At 39.2% G+C, this 12039-nt stretch overlaps 1 pseudogene; it reads left to right on the plus strand.

The window, feature by feature from the left end:
* Positions 1-9797: 9797 nt before the first annotated feature.
* Positions 9798-10642, plus strand: LOC114634377 (annotated as a pseudogene).
* Positions 10643-12039: the final 1397 nt, after the last annotated feature.

Raw genomic sequence — 12039 nt, forward strand, 5'->3', positions numbered from 1 at the left:
CGAAGGTGGGGATAGAGGCCTGACCTCCAGTATTTGAAGGGGACCTTGTAATGGCTCCAGTCCCCCTGTCATTGTCCAGTGAGGCATGAGGGCCATACCCATCCTGATGTCTTTTTCCTGGAGTGGGGATACTTTTGACATCAACCTCTATGCAGTCAGGCTTGTCCCTCAGGGAACCAAGATAGATATTTTTATCTTTTATTTATATTCCCTTGCAGTGCTTAGCCTCGCAGCCTAAGCAAGAATTCAGATCGCCTGTCAAAGGGGGTTCTGGGTGGCCTCTCTCTGCTTGGTCTAGGGGCAGAAGTCCCCCCTTTTAGGTTGAGTGGAGATAGGTTTTGGAAACACCCTGTATAAAGTAACAATCTCATCTTGAGTCTCATGGTCCTCCACAGCTAACTTATGATAATGTATCTGAGTAGGTTTTGATACCAGATTATTTATCTGTTGTATCGCACCTATTTGAGTTAGTCCACCTATTTGAGGGCCAGGGACCAGCAGAAAAAAAAGCAAAAATAACCCAAATAATGGTCCCAAGATGGGAGGAAATAGGGTTGACAACCTTGGACAGGCTGAAAACCAATTCTTGTACCAGCATTCATCTGTCTCTTTCTCTCTCTGATTTTTTCTTAGGGCCTTCATTACCTATTTCATGCTCTCTTTAACCCTCCTTGTCTTGTCTATGTAAAGGCAACCTTCTTCTTTGAGGGTTGTACACAGTCAAGAGCTGTATACAGCCTTTTTTATTGTAGTAGAGTAAATCAAGTCCAATAAGGATCTTTGAGATTTTAGGAGGTCTCTTCAGACGGTGAAACGAGGGATTTCTTCAGATTAGTGATGTAAATCTCTAGCTGTTTGATGTTCTTGTCAGTGGCCCTTCAAAGGTCTGAGTAGTGTAAGTTCAGAGGCCAGCATCTGGATTAGAACTTCCAACAGCAGACATCATGAGTGATTCATTTTTACCTGGAAAGGAAAAAGAAGGGGATTCTCAGGGAGATTTCTCTTCCCTGAATGTAAATTGTTATTCATTATATTTATGGTTGGGCCTGGCTTTGTGGGGGGTATCTATTATTTTATTAATCTTTTTGGTAGCCAGTTAGCTGTGCCTTCTGTGGTATCAGACAGGCATATCAGTCCTCGGCCCCATAAGGGAACTGGGTCTGGGCCATTCCCTTTAAGGGTAAGAGGGTCCTTCCCCATATCTGTGGCAAAGTTTTGTTGGTCTTGGTGGTGCCAGAGGCAGTCAGCAGCAGATTTCCCATGAGCTTTCAGCTTTAAAGAGATAAAAGTGAACAAGGCATGATGGAGAGTATTTCAGGGAGACTCCTTCTGAGGGGGTACCGTTCCCCCTCTTTTGTTTTTAAAGCCAATTTTTCAGAGTTCTTGTAAAATCAGGGAAGAAGCTCCAACAGAAGCTCCTTCCACACTCAGAGAGACATAAAGACTCTATTTAAGGATATATAAATCTATATTAATAATTTTTTGTCAAAGGACTGTTGCAGCACCGCTGACAACTAATCAGACTATATAATATATCGATTAGTAATAGCTTCTTCTACTTTTTGTGGGATTACCTCTCTTTTGTCAATTAATTGTTGAGGAAAATTAGGGTTTACCTCTCTCTTGAGAATTTTGGACAGAGACTTAAATTCTTTTGTGGAGAGCTTAAAATAAGATCTTAGCCAATTAGTAACTCCTAGAAACTTTTGAAAATAATTTAAAATAAGTAGACTCCGTCTCTCTCTCTTTTTTTTCAACCCTTTATCTCTGTGTTTTTTTTTTATTGGATATTATACATATTTACCTTTCAATGTTATCTACTCTCCCATTCTCCCCCAAAACCCCTTATCCCATAACCCCTCCTCCTAATTTTTGTGAGGGTGTGCTCCAAACATCCTCCCAGTCCCATCTCCCTGCTCTCGAATTCCCACACAGTAGGGGATCCAAACTTTCTTGGACGATGACCCTCCACTTCCACTGAAGTCTAACAAGGTCACCCTCAATTGCCTATACAGGTGCATGAGTCCCTCCCTTTGTGCTCTCTGGCTGGCAGTAAAGACTTTGGGGGCTCTGGTTGAAGCTTTTGATACTCCTTCTAGAAAGGACCAAAGCATCCACACTTTGATCTTCCTTCTTCTATGTGAGTTTTATGTTGTCTATACATAGTTTCTTAGAAATTGTGAGCTTTTGGGCTAATATCCACTTATCAGTGAGTGCATACCATGTATGTTCTTTTGAGATTGGGTCACCTCACTCAAGATGATATTTTCCAGCTCCATCCATTTGCCTAAGAATTTCATGAACTCATTGTTTTTAATAGTTGAGTAGTACTCCATTGTATAAATCTACCACATTTTCTGCATCCATTCTTCTGTTGAAGGACATCAGGACATCTGGGTTCTTTCCAACTTCTGGCTATTATAAATAAGGCTGCTATGAACATGGTGGAGCATGTGTCCCTGTTGTATGTTGAAACATCATTTGGGTATATGCCCAGGAGTGGTATAGCTGGGTCCTCAGGTAACACTATGTTCAATTTTCCGAGATACCGCCAGACTGCCTTCCATAGTGCTTGTACCAGTTTACAATCCCACCAACAGTGGAGGAGTGTTCCTCTTTCTCCACATCCTCGCCAACATGTGCTGTCACCTGTGTTTTTGATCTTAGCCATTCTGACTAGTGTGAGGTGGAATCTCAGTGTTGTTTTCATTTGCATTTCCCTGATGACTAGGGATGCTGAACACTTCTTTAGGTACTTCTCAACCATTCGAGCTTCCTCAGTTGAGAATTCTTTGTTCAGCTCTGTGCTCCATTTTTTAATAGGGTTCTTTGATTGTCTAGAGTCTAATTTCTTCAGTTCTTTGTATACCTTGGATATTAGCCCTTTATCAGATGTAGGGTTGGTGAAGATCTTTTCCCAATCTGTTGGTTCCAGCTTTGTCCTAATGACTGTGTTCTTTGCTTTACAGAAGCTTTGCAGCTTTATGAGGTCCCATTTGTCAATTCTTGTTCTTAAAGCACATGCCATTGGTGTTCTGTTCAGGAACATTTTTCCTGTGCCTATTTTTTCCAGGCTTTTCCCCAGTTTCTCTTCTATTAGTTTCAGTGTGGCTGGTTTTAGGTGGAAGTCCTTAATCTACTTGGAATTGAGCTTTGTACAAGGAGATAAGTATGGATCAATTTGCATTTTTCTACATGCTGACCACCAGTTGGACCAGCACCATTTGTTGAAAATGCTATCTTTTTTTCCACTCGATGGTTTTAGCCCCTTTGTCAAAGATCAAGTGACCATAGGTATGGGGGTTCATTTTTGTATCTTCTATTCTATTCCATTGATCCTCCTGCTTGTCTCTGTTCCAATACCATGCAGTTTTTATCACTATTGCTTTGTAGTACAGCTTGAAGTTGGGGATGGTGATTCCTCCAGAAGGTCTTTTATTGCTGAGAGTAGTTTTCGCAATCCTGGGTTTTTTGTTATTCCAAATGAATTTTAAGATTGCTCTTTCTATCTCTGTGAAGAATTGAGTGGGAATTTTGATGGGGATTGCATTAAATCTGTAGATGGCTTTTGGCAAAATAACAATTTTTACTATATTAATCCTTCCAATCCATGAGCATGGGAGATCTTTCCATCTTCTGAGATCTGCTTAGATTTCTTTCTTCAGGGGCATGAAGTTCTTATCATACAGGTCTTTTACATGCTTGGTTAGGTTCACACCTATGTATTTTATATTATCTGTGACTATTGTGAAGGGTGTCATTTCCATAATTTCTTTCTCAGCCAGTTTATCTTTTGAGTAGAGGAAGGCTACTGATTTGCTTGAGTTAATTTTATATCCAGCCACTTTGCTAAAGTTGTTTATCAGGTTTAGGAGTTCTCTGGTGGAAGTTTTGGGGTCACTTAAGTATACTATTATATCATCTGCAAATAGTGAGATTTTTACTTCTTCCCCTCCAATTTGTATCCCTTTGACCTCCTTTTGTTGCCTAATTGCTCTGGCTAGGACTTCCAATATTATATTAAATAAGTAGGGAGAGAGTGGGAAGCCTTGCCTAGTCCCTGATTTTAGTGGGATTGCTTCAAGTTTCTCTCCATTTAGTTTGATGCTGGCTACTGGTTTGCTGTATATTGCTTTTACTATGTTTAGGTATGGACCTTGAATTCCTGACCTTTCCTAGACTTTTATCATGAAGGGGTGTTGAATTTTGTCAAATGCTTTCTCAGCATCTAGTGATATGATCATGTGGTTTTTTTCTTTAAGTTTGTTTATATAGTGGATTACATTGATGGATTTCCGAATATTGAACCAACCCTGCATTCCTGGGATAAAGCCTACTTGATCGTGATGGATGATTGTTTTGATGTGTTCTTGGATTCGGTTTGCTAGAATTTTATTGAGTAATTTTGCATCAATGTTCATAAGGGAGATTGGCCTGAAATTCTCTTTCTTTGTTGGGTCTTTGTGTGGTTTAGGTATGAGCATAATTGTGGCTTAATAGAATGAATTGAGTAGTGTACCTTCTGTTTCTATTTTGTGGAATAGTTTGAAAAGAATTGGAATTAGGTCTTCCTTGAAGGTCTGATAGAATTCTGCACTAAAATTCTCTGGTCCCTGACTTTTCTTTGTAGGGAGACTTTTAATGACTACTTCTATTTCTTTTGGGGTTATGGGACTGTTTAGATGGTTTATCTGGTCCTGATTTAACATTGGTAACTGGTATTTGTCTAGGAAATTGTACATTTCATCCAAATTTTCCAATTTTGTTGAGTATAGGCTTTTGTAGTAGGATCTGATGATTTTTAAAATTTCCTCAGTTTCTGTTGTTATGTCACCCTTTTCAGTTCTGATTTTGTTAATTTGGATACTGTCTCTCTGCCCTCTGATTACTCTAGCTAAGGGTTTATCTATCTTGTTGATTTTCTCAAAGAATCAGCTCCTGGTTTTATTGATTCTTTGGGTAGTTCTTTTTGTTTCTATTTGGTGGATTTCAGCCCTGAGTTTATTTCCTGCCGTCTACTCCTCTTGGGTGTATTAGCTTCTTTTTGTTCTAGGTCTTTCAGGTGCATTGTAAAACTGCTAGTTTATGCTCCCTCCAGTTTCTTTTTGTAGGCACTTAGAGCTATGAATTTTCCTCCTAGCACTGCTTTCATTGTATCCCATAGATTTTGGTATGATGTGTCATCATTTTCATTAAATTCTAAAAATTTTTCAATTTCTTTCTTTATTTCTTCCCTTACCTGATTATCAAGGAGTAGGGTGTTGTTCAGTTTCCATGTGAATATGGGCTTTCCATTGTCTTTGTCATTTTTGAAGACTAGCCTTAGACCATGGTGATCTGATAGGATGCAGGGAATTATTTCAATTTTTTTTATATCTGTTGAGGCCTGTCTTGTGCCCAATTATATGGTCTCTTTTGGAGAAGGTACCATGAGGTGCTGAGAAAAAGGTATATTCTTTTGCTTTAGGGTGAAATGTTCTATAGATATCTGTTAAGTCCATTTGGTTCATAACTTCTGTTAATTTCACTGTATCTCTATTTAGTTTCTGTTTCCATGATCTATCCATTGCTGAGAGTGGGGTGTTGAAGTCTCCCACTATTATTGTGTGAGATGCAATGTGTGTTTGAGCTTTAGTAAGGTTTCTTTTATGAAAGTGTGTGCTCTTGTATTTGGCTCATAGATATTCAGAATTGAGAGTTCATGTTGGTTGACTTTTCCTTTGACAAGTATGAAATGCCTTTCCTTATCCTTTTTGATAGCTTTAAGTTGAATGTCGATTTTATTCGATATTAGAATGGCTACTTCCGCTTGTTTCTTAGTGCCATTTGCTTGAAAAATTGTTTACCAACCTTTTATTCTAAGGTAGTGTCTGTCTTTGTTGCTGAGGTGGGTTTCCTGTAAGCAGCAAAATGCTAGGTCCTGTTTGTGTATCAAGTTCTTTAGCCTATGCCTTTTTATTGGGGAATTGAGTCTATTGATGTTAAGAGATATTAAGGAGAGGGTGTTGTTGCTTCCTGTCATTTTTGCTAATAGTGGAGACATTGTTTGTGTGGTTATCTTCTTTTGGGTTTGATGGAAGAGGATTATTTTCTTGCTCTTTCTAGGGTATGATTGCCCTCCTTGTATTGGAGCTTTCCTGCTATTATCCTTTGTAGAGCTGGCTTTGTGGGAAGATACTGTGTAAATTCGGTTTTGTCATGGAATATCTTAGTTTCTCCATATGGTACTTGAGCGTTTTGCTGGGTAAAGTAGCTTGGGCTGGCATTTATGTTCTCTTAGTGTCTGTATGATGTCAGTCCAGGTTCTTCTGTCTTTTATAGTCTCTGGTGAGAAGTCAGGTGTAATTCTGATAGGTTTGCTTTTATATGTTACTTGGCCTTTTTCCCTTACTGCTTTTACAATTCTTTCTTTGTTTTGTGCATTTTGTGTCTTGATTATTATGTGACGGGAGGTATTTCTTTTTTGATCTAGTCTGTTTGGTGTTCTGGAGGTTTCTTGTGTGATTATGGGCATCTCATTCCTTAGGTTAGGGAAGTTTTCCTCAATAATTTTGTTGAAGATATTTATAGGCCCTTTAATTTGGAAATCTTCACTCTCATCTATGCCTATTATCCTTAGGTTTGGTCTTCTCATTGCGTCCTGGATTTCCTGGATATTTTGTGGTAAGAACTTTTTGCATTTTGCGTTTTCTTTGACAGTTGTGTCAATGTTTTCTAAGGTATCTTCTGCACCTGAGATTCTTTCTTCTATCTCTTATATTCTGTTGGTGATGTTTGTGTCTATGACTCCTGATTTCTTTCTTAGGTTTTCTATCTCCAGGGTAGTCTCCCTTTGTGATTTCTTTATTGTATCTACTACCATTTTTATGTCCTGGATGGTTTTGTTCAATTCCTTCATCTGTTTGTTTCTGTTTTCTTGTAATTCTTTAAAGGATTTTTGTGTTTCTTTAAGGACTTCATCTTGTTTACCTGTGTTCTCCTCAAGTTTTTTGATAGTGTTATTTATTTCCTTCTTATAGTCCTCTATCATCATCATTAGAAGTGAGTTTAGACCTGGTTCTTGCTTTCCTGGTGATATGGGGAGTTCAGGACTTTCTAACGTGGGAGAACTAGGTTCTGATGATGGCAAGTACCTTGGGTTGCTGCTGTTTATGTTCTTGTGCTTGCCTTTCACCATCTGGATCTCCTTTGTGCTGTCTGTGCTGTCTTTGACTGGAGCCTGTCTTTCGTATTATCTAGGTTGTGTCAGAACTGTTTGGGATGGGTTTTGCTGCTGGGGTTAGAGCTGAGGTCCAAGATCTGCTCAGTGCTCAGGTGGAAACCAGTAGGGGCCCATGCTCTGGGTCAGGAGTGGATTCCTGCGTCCCAGTGGGTCCTAGTTGCTCCCTGATTGGGGCAAGTATTGCCACTTCCTAGCCTAAGATAGTGCTTGGGTTAGAGCTCCTGGGAGCCCCACTTCCTCTGGGTTCTGTGAGATTGGGTGCAGAGCTGCCTCCCGGGATCTGCGAGTGTTTGGGCCCAGACCGGATGGAGTCTGTGCTCAGGGCCAGGAGTGAATTCCTGGGTCCCAGTGGGTCCCGGTTGCTCCCTGTTTGGGGCAAGTGCTGCTTTTTCCTTACCTGGGATGCTGCCTGAGTTAAAGCTCCTGGGAGTCCCTCTTTCTCTCCGTTTTGTGGGGTTGGGTATGGAGCTGCAGCCTGTGACCTGCTCTATGCTTGGCCCAGCTTTCTAAACTTTTAATCAAAGTATTCTGGGTGGATTAGATCTGTATCCATTCATAGCTGAGTGACAGTGGGCTTGGGTCTCATGACATGGTTTAAACAAAGAACCTATTCAGTTTGTCTTGTGACCAGGGCTTCAATGTATTTGGTTTAATCCTGGTCCCTGTTTGGCCACATGGCCCTAGGATCTTGACATGAAAAGTCATTTTTGGAATTAAGGTCTGCTTAAAGGTATAGATTTCACCCTTGTATATGATGAGTACTGAACCTGGGTGGTTAAAGTTGCACTGGAATGCTGGCTGTCCTTGATTGGCTCCAGCACATAGCTAGGCTGGACTGGAACAGAGTCACTGAGCTGTTCTATGGCCCCCAGCCAAGACCTAAGTCTCAGTGTTGCTTCTTGTGTACAAAGAAGTGTCAGTCTCAGAGTACATCTCAATATTTTTCATCTCTCAGGACATTTCAGGATCAATGCAAATTTTCATGTCTGTATCTCCCCAACATGTAACAGTTTCATTGGTACTATGCATGAGAATGCCAAAATGGTCATTCATAAAGGCATGCCAAATATCACCCTTGAATCTTGTATTACTTGGCAAGGCACACTTCAAATCCTGCTCATATCTGGTTTCTTTTTCATGGCATGAGTACTGGTTTGTCCAGAAAATTCTTTGGTTAAGACTTTTTTTTGTACAGTTGGATTGTTAGATATAGTTTCACCGTCTTTGTTTCAGGAACCTTTACAAGTTGTGGAAACCTCATGGTCCCAAATGCTGACATTTGTCTCAGAAAGTAAAGTTAGTGGCAGAGAGCTAAAAGTCTGTACCTAGACAGCTTAGATAGGTAATTGTTGAATGATCCTTACCCTAACAGAGTTTTGTAATAGAGTCCTAACCAAGGTTAGAACTACAAATGCCCACATGCTTGTTCTGTGCTATAGTGTTCGATAGAAATGTCAAATAACTAAGAATATATTTGTTTAGAGAGGAAGTACAATGGCAGTAGCAAAGCTTTCATCCACATGGAGAAATGATGCAGCGTTTAATCTTTCTGGGATAGAGTTACATCACTCAGGATGATTGTTTGTGGCTCCCTCCATTCACCATTCACCTGCAGACTTCATGAATGTATTCATTCGTATATACATATATTAATTCATATATATATATATATATATGTATATATATATGAATGTATATATACATATATATATGTGTGTGTGTGTATGAACAAATATATACTAATGATTTTATTATCTATTCATCAGGTGATGGATCTTTAGTCTTCATAATTTCTGGCTGTTACAAATGGAAGTAAACAAGGATGAGCAAGTGTCTCCATGGTAAGAAATAGAGTACTTTGGGTATGTGCCCAAGAGTGGTATAGCTGGATCTTGTGGTAGTTCTATTTCCAGATCCCTGAAGGACTGCCACATTGATTTCTAAAGTGACTTTACCCGTTCCCATTTCCACCCTCTCCCTGCATCCTCCCCAGCCTGTGCTGACATTTATTTTATTTATCTTGACCACTCTGACTGAGCTAAGATGAAATCCCAAACAGTTTTAACTCGCATTTCCCTGATGACTAATGATGTTGGAAATCTTTAAAGTATTTCTTAGACATTTGTCTTTTATTTTTTAAGAAATCTCTATTCAATTCTGTACCATTTTTTTTAATAGATTGTCTTCTTGATGTTCAGCTTTTTACTGCTTTACAATGCCCATTTAATCATATGATTAAAATGTATACTGGTTCTAACACTAAATTGTTGGGGGCAGTGCAGGATTTCATATGGGTTCTTTAACTCTGCCTTTTCTACCCTCAGACTCTCAGAAATAATGGAATCCAGTTGTTGTAAGGGTCATCCCTAATCCACTGTACACATTTCGCTACAGTCTCCTTGTGCTTATGTCAATCACAATATTCATTCACCTAGACCACAGATTTTAAAATCACATCATTCATTTATATTTGCTTGATTTGCCTCATTGTAGCAGAACAATGAAGAGTTCATTAAGATAATGTTTCCAAGAGACCAAATTTCTGGATTCTTCCTCTGCTCAGAGTATTGGACTCATGGAAAACTTGCTCATCTTCATATTGTACATGTACATCTTCTTAATTCAGCCTCGTCAGAAGAAGCCCATAGACATGATCTTCACACATCTAATGCTTGTCAATGCTTTGAGCATCATGTTTAAGCTGATACCAAATGTCATGGCATCCTCTGCAGTCAGTTTCCTTTTCCATGATGTAGCATGTAAGGCAGTTTTGTATGCATATAGTGTTACTAGGGGCTCTTCCTATTGTACTATCTTGCAACTGAGTGTATTTCAAGCCATCACTGTCAGTTCTAACCATTCCAAGTGGAAATGGCTTAAATCTAAGCTTGAGTCATGCATTTTTCCATCATTTCTTGTCATCTGAATCTCAACACGTTTATCCTCCCATGGTTGAAACTTCACTGTTGTGGTTTCTAGGTATTCCCAGATATACTGGCAAAGTTCACTACCATATCATCATGTAACTTGTAACTACACTGGTAATTAGAGACATCCTGTTTGTGTTTCTCTTGATGTGGTTCATCCTTTACATTGTGAGCCTCCTTTCAAACACAAATGTATGTCAACAGTTTCAGTGTCTCTCTCCATGTGTCTTCTGAAAAGAGAGCCACCCACAGCATCCTTCTGCTTGTGGGTTTCTTTGTGTATTTCTATTGTTCAAACACATTTCTCACATTCTATTCACTTTACAGACCCAAGAACAGCACAGTATTGGATCTGATTAGTGGAGCTTTATCTTCAGGCTACCAAACTGTCTGATCTTATGTTATGTTGAACAATAGGAAACTTATTTCTAAGTTTATTTCTTCATTTTCAGACTTTAAATGTACAATTTTTACAAGAGGATATCATGGCTAATCTAACACTCCAAACTAACCATGACATAGTGGATTCCTTACCACATGAGCAAAATAGTCATAGCTTGCTTGAGTATCTATTATACAGGTAGTAGGAATTGACTAATAATGCTTTTTATTAAGACAGAGCCTCATGTAGGATTTTTATGGTTTATTTCTTATCTTTTCTTAATTGAGAGTCAGAGTCAATAGAACTGGAGTTATAGACAGTTGTTACCTGCCATGTGGGTTCTGGGAATTGAATACAGGTTCTATGGAAGAACAGCCAGTGCCCTTAGCTGCTGAACAATGGCTCATGTAGAGTTGCTTTAGAAATAGATTTTTAGCATGAGATTTTTAAGCCTTAATATCAAAAGAATAAAGACTAATAACAGAATTTTCATACGCTTCTCTGTTTAAATTTTATGTTGTGTGTATATGGTGTTATACTTAACTATATTTGCTTGTCTGAACTCTTTCAAATATAGGGAGTAGAAAATTTACTTCTACATTTATGATTGATCTTCTATAAAATTTTACTTTCCTGGGGAAATTTTATAAGTTTTATAAATATGCCTGGGTGTTCTGGGCAGTATATTCATGAAATAAAATTAATAAATGAACAAAAAAGCCAAAAAATAAGAATTTAAAGATTGTGCTGTATGTATAGTATTGAAGAGGTGTGTGTTTACTGAGGAGATAGTTCTGGGGGAAAAATCACTTACCATACAAGTATGAGAACTAGAATTCGCATCCTTAGAGCACTTGCAAATGCCAAGTGGACATGATAGACTTCTTATTCCAGACCCCAAAGGTAAGAGACTAAGATCCCCAGAGGAAGCCACATAGTAAGACTCACCAGATCAGTGAGCTGAGGGCTTGACTGAAAGAAGTTTCCTCAATTAATAAGGTACAAGTGCTATGGAAAATGGTTCCTAACATCAACCATGGACCTATATGTGCAAGTGTTCATATTTGCATGTGTACATACATGAGTGCATCACACACATGCAAACCTTAATATATGCCTTCATAATGATGATCACGCCTGTATTCTATGAATGTCTTTGTAATTATTGCTCCAGCCTATAAAATTAATTTGAACTAAATGTGTCTCTTCATGACCCATAATTCTTTATCAGGCATGCATGACTCTCAGTTGCCTGCCCTCACTTGCTTTAAATATTTAGTCTGAAAAATTCATTGGGACTTCCGGTTTGGGACCGAGCCTAGAGCAGGTCGCAGGCAGCAGCTCCGTACCCAACCGCAGAAAACCAAGAAAAACAGGGACTCCCAGGAGCTTGAACTCACGCAGCATCCCAGGTAAGGAAAAAGCAGCACTCACCCCAAACAGGGAGCAACAGGGACCCACTGGGACCCAGGAATTCGCTCCTGGCCTGGAGCGGGCTCCATCCGGTC

Source organism: Grammomys surdaster, unplaced genomic scaffold (assembly GCF_004785775.1).
Source record: "Grammomys surdaster isolate TR1022 unplaced genomic scaffold, NIH_TR_1.0 949, whole genome shotgun sequence".
NCBI classification, from domain to species: Eukaryota; Metazoa; Chordata; class Mammalia; order Rodentia; family Muridae; genus Grammomys; species Grammomys surdaster.